This window comes from Dermacentor silvarum, chromosome 3 (assembly GCF_013339745.2).
Source record: "Dermacentor silvarum isolate Dsil-2018 chromosome 3, BIME_Dsil_1.4, whole genome shotgun sequence".
NCBI lineage: Eukaryota > Metazoa > Arthropoda > Arachnida > Ixodida > Ixodidae > Dermacentor > Dermacentor silvarum.
The window spans coordinates 175497781-175509779 of record NC_051156.1 but is presented as its reverse complement, the minus strand read 5'-3'; positions in this window follow the sequence as shown (position 1 = coordinate 175509779).

Sequence of the window (11999 nt, the reverse complement as noted above, 5' to 3'; positions counted from 1 at the left end):
GTCCACTAGAATGCACTCTAAGAAGAAAAGGCGGAAAGAGGGTATCGATGGTACTCCTTTAGGGGAGGAACTGATTTGCCACAACCATTCCTCCCGTTAGGGGGTAAGTGAGAGGGGATCAACTGTTACTCCCCATGCGGTTACTCCTTCGAGGACTATATGTTGCTCTTTTCCGATGCTCCTGGAAGATGGTGCTCCTAGAAGATGAAATTAATGAAATTAGCCATTTATACGCTGATAAAAAAATGACTGAGCTAAAGAAAGAAAAAAAAAGCGCTCGCAAGTATAGGGTTCGAACTCAGGTTCCCTCGCAAATCGGGTACTCTTCAAAGGTAACCACTTCATCATTGCAGCTAGGTTGACAAGACAGGTTACTGAGACAAGGTTAACTATCTGAATGCAGGTGCGGCAATACAGACGAGACTTGGCATTTGGTGTATGCTATGCGGCGGGTACTTACAACTATAAGCAGCGACTATATAAAGAAAGCTGCCCGATTATTCTTACGGTGATTTAAACTGAGACATTACGGGATGTTCGTGTAGCGAGCGCAAACGGGGCACGCAAGACGACAGAGCAGGCGAACTTATCTGTCGCTTAGCGTGCCCCGTTTGAGGTACATATCGCTTCACTTAAGTTTGTAATCTCCTTTGAACGGAAGGAACTTAGGTACTATTGGCCAAGAACATGTGACTCTCCATCAATGACGCGCTTTTAATGTGTATCGTTCACTTATGGCTTGCACATGCCTTGAATGGTTCTTCACACTCCACATTTCAAATTTAACGCAATTTTCTCACGAAGAGGCAAAGGGCTGCTTTGCATGTAGTTCAATAGACAGTGCTCGAACTATTTACAATTTATAGACAATTCGCAACTCAAACGAACTGCAGGGGGCGCTGCGAAAACTGGCCGCGTCTGGCTACACTGTGCAACATGGCGGTTATACAGAGGTCCCCGCGTCGCCGAAACCGCTGTGTTTGATCAACGTCTTAATAGGAGGCGTTGGTTTGATGTAAAGTACACTGTAGTTTGATGATTTTCGTGCAGTGTGATGCCGGTTTGCGCTGTTTTGTGGAAGGAAAGCGAGTAGCTTACGCCGACCAAATCATTTTAGCCGATCTGAGAGAGGCACAGTGGGTAATGAGGCTGAAGTGGTCGCACGGTGTGTGCAAACATCTGGCGTGACAGCGGAACCGCGCGAGATTCTGATGAAAATCACCAATGTATTCTTGAACCCATTGGTCGTAGAACCGAAGTACTCGTGCACTGTTGGATGGTCGGAAAAGTACAAGCACGTTTCTGCTGCTTTGAGTCACTGTTAAGGAGCGGATAGATAGTCCGGTGTTTCGAGCGTGCGAGACAGCGGCCGGCGAAGTTGGATACGTCACGCTGGCCTCGCCAGGATTGCCGAAATATTAGAGAGTAATAGTTGAGCGGCTCAGCGGGCCAGCGGGCCCAGCGAACGAGCGGAGACGCCAACTGCGCATGCGCGGCCCGCTGGGACATCCAGCGTGTTCACGGAGCGCGCCGCTCGCCCGCTCATTTCGTCTCTTCAGCGGAGCGTGCGCAGCGGACGAGCGTGCGAGCGTTTTCAAGAAGCGGCAGCGAACGCGAACGTTCTTTTCGCATAATATTTCTTTTCTTTTTTATATATTTTTCTTTTCTTTTTTTAATATTTCAAACAATATTCTTTTCGCAGTAACTTCAATTTTATTCGGCAGGTAACGCAGCAAAGTCTCTGCTTGATCGAGAGTAACTTCAACCTTGTTCAACAGATGGCGCAGCAGTACTATCCGCTGAAACGAGCGGGGCGTCGCTCAGCTATTTCATCTTGCGCTCCGCTGTCCCCTCCGCTCCATCGCTGGGCCCGCTGGCCCGCTGAGCCGCTCAACTATTACTCTCTATTACAACCTGCTCAGTTTGGTACGTTTAACGTGGCCCGCAGCAGCGCACCGACTTGCTCGATAAGCTGTTGCCGCTGTACATGCGGATAAATGCGCAGCCGGCGCGCACTCTCTCATTGTTGTTGCCTTAACACATTTTCGTTCGGCGAAGGCGCAAACTCTGCCCACTCTTTTCAGTCCAGAGAGCAAGCTAACCTAAAATCAAGCTTTGCACTTTATCGCGAGCATGCACTACGAATCTGTGGCGAACCTTTCTCGCTACTTTTGCGTTCCTGTTATCTATTTTACATTCAAGATTTGTGCAACGTGACTGTTGCTTCGCTTAATTAGCTGTAGTTGTTCCAGTAGTTGGCGCATTGTTTCTCTCGTAGAGAACAATACGATAAATAAGAAACCGAAAGATCTGCTTACTACAATAAAAACACATTTGCACACCATGTACATGTATGGCTTGTGCTGCGTGGCCTGACCATGATTGATTACTCCCCGCTGCCTACGAACATGTCGCTTATGGCTGTTGTGTAAACTAATGAAATAAAACAAATGTTTCTGTGTAAATTAATGTTAACTAAGCTACTGCATTATGAATCTAATTAATTTTCATGTTATTCTATAATTTACGTATCCTGCACTTTAAGTGGCCAGAACTGTGTTCGCCTCTGAACTTCCAATTTCCTTCAGACACTGATAAGAGATACAATTGCTTTGATAATTACGTATTTTCAAATGAGCACCTACTAATTTGCACTAGTTACACGGGTAGCGTGTCCAGGACGCAAAGAAGCCGTGCCGCTATGCCACCCCATAGTTATTTTGCATGCTGGCGCGTACATGTTGTGCTTACATAGAATGATTTACCGACGTTACCCGGGAGTACCTGAAACTCCGATGTAACGATCGATTTTCGCTGATGTACCATACTCGGTAGTTCCACGTTGTGCGCCGCATGTATCCGATATAACAGCTTTAATGAAGGAAAGCTCGAGTACCGCGGCGACATTTGCATCATAAACTGACTACCACGCCGGCTATCACATGAAACTGCTTGTTGCAGCACGCATACGCTGAACGTTATCACGATGACAGTAACAACCTCAACGCAAACTTCCTGAAGTTCGCTGCAGCGCTTTACTGCATACATAGTACAAGCAACAGTATCGCGTTCTCTTCACACAAACAACAAACCGACCCTCGCCCGAAAAAAAAAAAAATGTAAACTTTCTCGGAGCAAGATGTTGAGCACATAACAATTGCCGTTGTCGCAGCTTATGATAAGATTCGCTATCCATGTGGCTCTTCGACGCCGCAAAACTGCAAAACGCAGCATACTTCCACGGCTGTGCGGAGTTTCGTTGATGGTGGCGCGCACCCGCTCGCAGTGCGAAGGCTACGGGCGGAGCGTCTGCTCGAACGCTCCGACCTCCGTACGAGGTTTCCGGCGCTCGCCGCTAGGTGTCGCATGAATGGCTGGAGTCGCGAATACCGTTTTCGACGCACCACTCCACGATACGGACGAAAACAGCGAAGTGCATGGGGAGTAACTGTTGCCGTTCCCATGTTGCCATTGCTCTCTTTCGGACCAGGGATCATACACTTACTCTCCGAAATTTGCACACGCCACGCACACTCCTGCAGTTAGTCCCTTGAGGGACGAAAGGGCCCTTTTTTGGACTAACTACCCAATTACTCCCGTTTTCCCCGGTATACTTCTTAGACTGTCGCAATAAACGGCAGAGCCGGCTATCTGCCTGTATTGGCGCTGTCACTCGATGGCCGAAATAGGCCCTTTGGTGGCATGCCCGCACTGGGCCATTCCTGACGCGAGTAGCGTGCCGACTTCGTGCCTCAGATATTTGTGCCGGTTTTTGCGATTACCGTCGCCGTGCTGGGGCCAGCCTGGTTGTGCTGACTGGGGCACGCCGTGGCAAGCCAAGGCATATTTTGAGTGACTGCGCTCCATTGAAGGCTCTCTAATGTCCGTAAGCAGGAAAGGCTCAAGTTCGAGAGTATCGGGAGGCTGTATCGAATGTAGCCTACGAATAGAGACTGATAATGTCGTAGTAAGGAGCCTTCCGTGGGGCCCCATTTCATGCCTGCGACGAAGCGATGAACATAGCAAAACAGATTAGGTTTTTCCTTCAGCATATTAACATGCCTCGACCATGACAAACCGCGGTCTATGATAATGCCCAAGAATCTGTGGTGGGAGACATAAGGTATTATAACACCGTTAATGGAGATCGGGTAGCGGCAGACGGATTTGCGCGTGAATGCAACCACAGCACATTTTTCAGCAGCTAAGAGCAAACCCTGACGCCGTATGTATCGTTAAGTAGACGACACAGCAGGTTGTTATCTCGCACGTAGTTGCGGGCGTGTTGTACCAGAAACCCAGACGCAGATGTCATCTGCATATGCACTGATGTGGACGTGAGCTGGAAGTTCGCTCACCAGGCCAATCAGTGCCACATTAAATAATGTTGGGCTGAGAACTCCTCCCTGAGGAACTCCACGGCATACCTGATGACTATTAGTATCTCCTTCAGGCCGGCCGCCAATTCCCAAGTCATCTTAGGCATCGAGAATAGCTTCATGAAGGATGTTGTAGGCCCCTTGATGTCTAAGAAAACAACGGCGGCGAGTCGGCGTCGACGTTTTTCATGTTCCATTGTCGTAACGAGGTCAGTGACGCTGTCAATCGAAGAACGACCCCGCGGAAAAACGGTCATGTCCGGATAAAGATCATTCCTCTCCAGAAACCATTCGAGCCATGCCAGGACCATTCGTTCCATAACTTTTCCAACACAGCTGGCTAATGCAACTGGCCGGTATGAGGTAATCTCATAAGGAGTCTTTCCAGGCTTCAAGAGAGCAACCAGGCGGCTGATCTTCCACTGCTCCGGAACAACACCGGAAACCCATCTGTTATTCTAATAACTCAGCAGCGCAGTGCGACCAGCCCTGCCAAGGTGAGAAAGAGACGAGTACGAAATTCCGTCAGGCCCAGGGGCAGATGAATGCCAACACGACGCAAGAGCAGCCTCTAAATCAGGCATCGTAAAGACCAAGTCGTAGTGGTCACTTGGGTAAGGTGGCGCAAAAACCTCGAATTGGATTGAGGTTGGCCAAGTTGTGCCCACAATCATTTTCCAAAAGTCGTCCGCTACCTCTACATGAGTGCGGCGTTGGTAAACGGCCAGAGCACTAAAAGGGTACCTTTCTTGTGGAGGAGAACGCAGGCTCCTGACTACATGCCAAATACGTGACAGCTGCTTGCGAGGATCCAGTGATGAGCAGAACTTTCTCCAGCGCTTCCTTCCCAATCTTTCGAGATGGCGCTTTATTTGTCGTTGAGCTCAGCGACAAAGGGCGAGATCGTACGTGTATTTCATCCTTCTGGATTTTCTTTCAGCGCGCCGTCGGACTGCGCGTAACCTCTCGAATTCCAAGTCGATAGGAGACCCCTACATAGGTGCACATATTTTCCGCGAGGCCTCACCGAGGGCGGACGTGATCAGGTCTTCTATTTGGGTTGATGACTAGAGATCCGCACAGGAATTCTCCACGAATGTCTTAAAGGTGGGCCAGTCTGTGCACCGCACATAGACGAAGTGGTAAGTGCGAACCACTTGACGCAGATATACGTTGGTATGTGATCACTGTCATGTGTTTCCACATCACTGCACCAGCTAATAGAAGACTTTAGTCGTGAGGAAGCAATCACCAGGTTCAAGCAACTATACTATAAGATGTGCCACGCAGAAACGTCGGAGAGTCATCGTTAATATTGACGAAATCCTGGGAGTGCATTAAGTCGGACAGGGCTTTGCCTCGGTTATTCATTACAGCACTTCCCCATTGGGCGTTGATGAGCATTAAAGTCACTCACAATAAGATCAGGAGCTGTACAAATCTGGATTACTGAAGACAGGCACGAAAAATCAATGTGATGTCTTGGTGGAATGTAGCCGCCGAGTATCGAGCAGACCCGACCGTCCTTTAAGCGTTAACGTCAAGCAAATGTCGTGGTTCATGTTACGGGGCTGGAGGACATGGCGGTAGGGTGAAATATCTCGGCGTATGCACACTAACACCTTGCTGGTTTCAGCAGCTTGTCGAGAACACAGCAGTACATATCAAGAAAGGCGGAAAGCAGAAGGCATGTTGGGCTCACATATTACAATCACAGGGAAGCGGCATTTCTGGACGCGCTGTCGGAAGTAACTCAGCCGACCACGCAGGCCTCGGGCATTCCACTGCATCACTACACTGCGACGTATGTGCACCGACACAGAGGAGGGGTTGTGTGGTAGCGCCATAACGAATTACTGTATATATAGTGCCGCCAAGAGCGGCTCAATTGCGTCCAAAAACTGAACAACAACCCTTGCTGTTGGCATATTGAGACCTGAAAGCAACGTGCGCATGGAGTGTACAAGTTGTTTCAGAAGAACGTTCACTTGCTGGCCTTCCGGCTTGTCCACATTGTCCGCTGGAACGGCATGTAATCTTGGATGCGTTGGTTCGACGGCCTTGGATGACAGAGCAAGCCATTCAACATCAGAGGAGGTGGATAATACACCCTCATATTTCTGAACCGCCGTGGTAACATGGGGCGCTGCAGCAGGCGGCGCCTTATCATTCTGTGGCTCAAGATGTTGAGGCAACTGAGCTGAGAGTTGCTGTGACTGTGGCTGAGCCAGACTTGGTGTGTGACACTGGGCGTCGGCGTCGGGAACGACGTTTGCGGCAACGAATAGACGCAGCCGCTTCTTGGTGACTTGAGTTGTTTTTTACCATCTTCTTCAGGATGAGCCTCTCGTTCTTCATCATAGGACAGTCTTTAGCCGTCGCCTCATGAGTACCCAAGCAGATGGTACACTTGACAGTCTCCGTCATGCAAGTATCATGCTGGTGGGAGCCGCCGCATCGACGGCAGGTTATTTCGGTTCTTCAAACAGCACTCACATGGCCAATCTTGTTGCATTTGCGGCATTGAACAGGCCTGGAAACCAGACGGACAGGATGCCACACATAGCCCACCTTGACGTGGGATGGTATAGAGTCGGTTTCAAAAACTACTTTAACACACCGTGATCGGCTGAGACAATGAATGTCGACTATCCGGGCCGTATAATTGATGAGCGTCCGCAGGTCACTGTCAGTTATTTCAGGGTCTACATCTGTAATAACTCCAGTGGAAGTCCGTTTTCCATGAGAGAGATAGGGGCGGACTGGCATACCGCCTAACACTCCAATTTCTTTCAGCTTGTCCACTGGCGCCTGAAATTTGACATATACGGTAAGGACATTCTTCTATGCGTTGATTCTGACCTCTTGGACTTGTCCCGGAATCACCTGGTCGAAAAATTTGGTCAGCCGCTGTATGTTAATGGTATTCAAATTAGCCGTCTACGTTGTGGCTGCGAAGGCCACAGAGAACCCGTCAGGCGCGTCAACATTCTCTGTAGGCAACTCCCTCGCTGCTGATGTCCGGCGCAACACGCCAGATTTGTCAACAGTCTTTGTAGGCCACTCACCAGCTGTTGATGTCCGGCGCAACTTCCTTTACATGCGGCGCGATTCAACAGGTGTGAAGCTGCTACTGCCGGAATCCATCTCAGTCACCGTGGAGTCATCAGCCTAAAGCTCCACGTCGGTGACGGTCGTTGCAAAGAAGGCACCAACAGGCCGAGCAGCAGTTTGGTCGACTGTGTCGACGAGAAGGTACACGGGACGTGCGCCCGCCATCCCGAAGGATGACCCGATCACTGTGTACACACAATATTAAAAAAAAAACTACAGAAAAATGGAAGAGCCAAAAACACAGATGTTCTCTACCGCCGCTTCTTCTTTGCGATAAGAAATTTGCGATAGCAAATTAGTAGACAACTATGCGAACTACGGGTAGTCGTTTTATCGGCCGGATAAACTTGTAAACATTCGCTTACTATAGTCGGATACAACTTAAGCCTGTAGTGAAGCCCCGCCCACGCCCTCATAACCGCCAGCCACTGCTCAGCACAGCAGCACATTTCCGGAAACAATTGTGCATCCGAGCAATGCCGGCGCACTTCGTTCATTCAACCTGGTGATGACGAGTTAACAAATTGAGCAAATAAAAAAATTATTTTCTAACGCATCATAACAATTCTCAGCTGAAGAAATGTTCACTTGCTGCAAAAAAAAAAAATATTTTGATTATCCTTTCTTCCGGGGAGAACGTTTTTGTCGCGCCGCGGTCGCGAAAAAAAAAAAAAAGCGTGTTCTTCCGCGCTCACGGACATATCAAAATGACCGCTTCCGCTGTTCGCGTCTACCCATCGGCGTCGTCAGTGAGATCGTACGTGCTCTCTCAAGCTTACTTTAGGGCCGTTTAGTCATATATCCCAAGGTGAAGGAATTCCGATGCTGGAATACGCGTCAACTGTTTGGTCCCCTCACTGTGCTTGTGACATTGACCTTTTGGAATCAGTTAAGAAAAAAGCAATCATGATTCATCTATGGTCGTTATGATCGAAACTTTTCACCTTCATCACATGCTTGCATCTTATCATTGCAGACTTTGAAACATAGGCGCACACGTGAAAGAATCATCTTGCTTCACAAGATCATTCACACGTCATCCAGCATTCAAGCTCCCTTCTCTTTTAAATCTCCTAGTGCACGCGCAACCCGTCATAGCCATGCACTAAACATCGTTCCTTTCAGGACACATATAGACTGTCTTAAATTTTCTTTTTTTCCGCTCACAGTTGAAATATGCACAAGATCATTCACACGTCATCCAGCATTCAGGCTCCCTTCTCTTTTAAATCTCCTAGTGCACGCGCAACCCGTCATAGCCATGCACTAAACATCGTTCCTTTCAGGACACATATAGACTGTCTTAAATTTTCTTTTTTTTTTCCGCTCACAGTTGAAATATGCACAAGGTCATTCACACGTCATCCAGCATTCAGTCTCCCTTCTCTTTTAAATCTCCTAGTGCACGCGCAACCCGTCATAGCCATGCACTAAACATCGTTCCTTTCAGGACACATAGACTGTCTTAAATTTTCTTTTTTTCCGATCACAGTTGAAATATGAAACAACTTGGATGGTTCGCACCGGCGTTGCCTTTTGCAGAGTTCACTGAGCAATTATCTAATCATGTCGCCTGGTAATTTATTTGTATAATCTTAGTGTTTGTTCGTTTGTTTGTACTAAAATCTTGTACTCACTCCTGCAATGTCTCGAAATAGAGACAGCAGTATTTGTGTATTTGTAAATAAGTCAATTCCGTGAAAAGCCTCGTTTGTGTGTTGGGCGAGCAGTGTTTTCAACGCACTCGGTAACGACGATCGCTCTGGCGTTTGTTCTGCGTCACCGCTCGGCGCCGTCGGGAAACAGCCGCCGCTGCAGTTTACTGGAATTCAACTCACTGCTCCAATTGACAAATAAGCCCTTTCGCCTCATGTATAGTAACGGTCAAATAAAGGTTCTTCTTCGCCGAGCCCATACCGGCCAACTTGTGTCACCAGCAAGGCTACAGCTCATAAACCCGCACTCGTACCCGAGCTCTAAGTGCCCGGCATGCCCGGTCAGAGGTACAGCCGAACATCTTCTGTGGAGCTGCTCTGCCTTTGACACGATCCGAGAAATGACACTTCGCTCCCTGGGCGGGAATTGACCTTACACCCTGCAGGAATGGCTCGACCCACCATCGCACATCGGGTCCAAGGACTCACTCCAGCTTTGTCGTGCTTTTCTGGTCTTTTTCGAGGAAAAGGAAGGGCCTGGCCGCCTCTTTGCAGAGCCGACCTCGGCAACACCCCACCTCGAGGAGGAAGAGAGCACCGGTCCCCCTCCCCCATAGAGCACCCCTTTTCTGCCGCGAGGTTTCACCTGTTAAATTCAGTAATCAAGACGTTAAAAAAAATTGGCGCAGTTTCACCCGAAAGGCGAAGCATCAATTGCGATAGCAAATTAGTAGCGAGCTATACGCAGTAAGGATAGTAGTTTTATCAGCTGTATAAACTTGGACATGCAGCAGCACCAGCAACGCGCAGAACTGTTGTCGACGCCGTCGGCGTTTTATCCGCGTTCGCACCGAACGCGCGTGGCGTTGGTGACTGTTGCCGGTGCCTCTGGGGGCGGCTTGGAGGTTTTCGACGAGATCAGAATGGAGCACTCGTCCAGCAGCGTCAGAAGCCTTTACCACCTTCTCACTTCGCAACGTTTTTATATAAATACGCATTTGGTGCCGCAGCTAAACGTCGCCTCCCCTCCCGTCCCCCCACGGCATTTCGCGCCACGGAAGGAGTCGCGTTTGCTCTCTATATATGGTGATTGTAACGGAGGAAAGAGACCCAGCCCTTCAGGGAGCACGGCGCAGAACGCGCGTTTGCTCTCCGACGTGCGTTCGCTCCCCGTGAAAGCGCGCGTCCGGAGCGCGGCGACGATTTCCTTGCCGTTGACGTCATACGGAACCTCATGGGCAAGATATACTCCGGCGTAACGCGCGCGCGCGGCCACGCGCGGCGCGGTAAAAGCAACGCCGGCGAAAAGTGCACGATCCGGCATGCCCAGCTGCGTCGGGCGCGCTCAGCGCCGCTGGCGCGGAGATAGAACATGCTCTATTTCACGCGGCAGCCGCTAGACCAGAATGCACTGCGCGTTGTAGGGGCAGCGGGCCGAAGGCAAAATGGCGGCTTGCGGCGCTCGTAGTGAAAGCGCGGCTGTGGCTTTCTCAACGTCCGTGGTCGATGACAGCGCAAGTAAGGATGTATGTACATGGTCCGCTTTCGCTTTTGACGTAGCCGACGCGATCTTCTGGCTGTCAGGACAAGTTAACGCCATGCCGTGAAGGCAGTCAAACAGCACACGGAGCGAGAGCTGTGTATAAGGTATTTTTTTGTGTTTGCGTATGTAAAAAATCACGATGTGCTTTCTTTTCGAGCTTATGCTCATATTTTATGCATGACTGGTTATTCATGTGTGTGTAAGCGGGTGATCGACGCTCTGTCATGTGCGTTTACGCCGATCCCCTCGGCAAATATGTATGTTGGTTGTCTGAAATAAAGTGTCTTGCCTTGTCAAAATAAAGAAAAAAAGCGCGCACTACTCGGACGGTGCGGGCCCATGCTATAGTGCCTAGAATATACTTACTAGTGTGCCGACCGCGGGCTTTCCGGTGGCACGGAGAATGATGCCTTCCGCCGGCGGCCACCAGACGGCGATAGCCGTACGGACCGTGCATTGGGGTTTAGGGACAGTGAAGGCAAAATAGACTTTAAGCGGGTAGAAATAACCAAACAGAGGTTATCTGATTGGTGGATAAAATTAAGGCAGGGGTGAAATTTCACCCACCACAAAGTACAAATTATGTTAATAGCCATGGCTAGGTGGCGTATGCCACCGCCCGATTTAAAGGGTTCAGCCTCATCCATCCATCCATCCATCCATCCATCGTGCTATGCCGAGCGGCGTCTCTAGCCAACGCGCGCGTGTGCGACAGACGCCAATGGGCTGTTCCAGCCCGTTTCGTTCTGCGGAGCGTTGGTTGAGGTGCAAAGCGTAATCGAAAGAATATGATTTCGTTGCACTTACAAACGATCGTATGCACAGTTATCATTATAACGCTACACGATAAGGGGTGTTTCTGCGAAAAATACCAATAAATAAATACGTGGTTTCCGAAGAAGTGTAACTTTTTTCCACAGCAAACTATTATATGCGAGACATGTCCACAAATGCTAAATTCGCACCAAGTTGTATCTAATTACCATAAATTAAATTAGTTACCATAAATGACGGTAATTAAACAGGGCACATTTTCATGGGCGACACGCCGTCGACTAATTTTGAAGGAGCGCTCAATGTAGCAATTATTAAAGTGTTTCTCACAAGCGACAGCCGCCAGAGTTAGCCTTCGATCAGCCCTCTTATATTCTTCTCCCACTCGGCAAAACGTTCTGGCCAGTCAACAGGCACGCTGAATAATGAGACTTGCTCGTTGTTTGAGCGGTATCCAGTTGTACAATATGGGACAAAACAGGTGCTGTATTTATGCCTCGTTTTCTGCGACGACATCTCGGTTCCGTCCGTGAA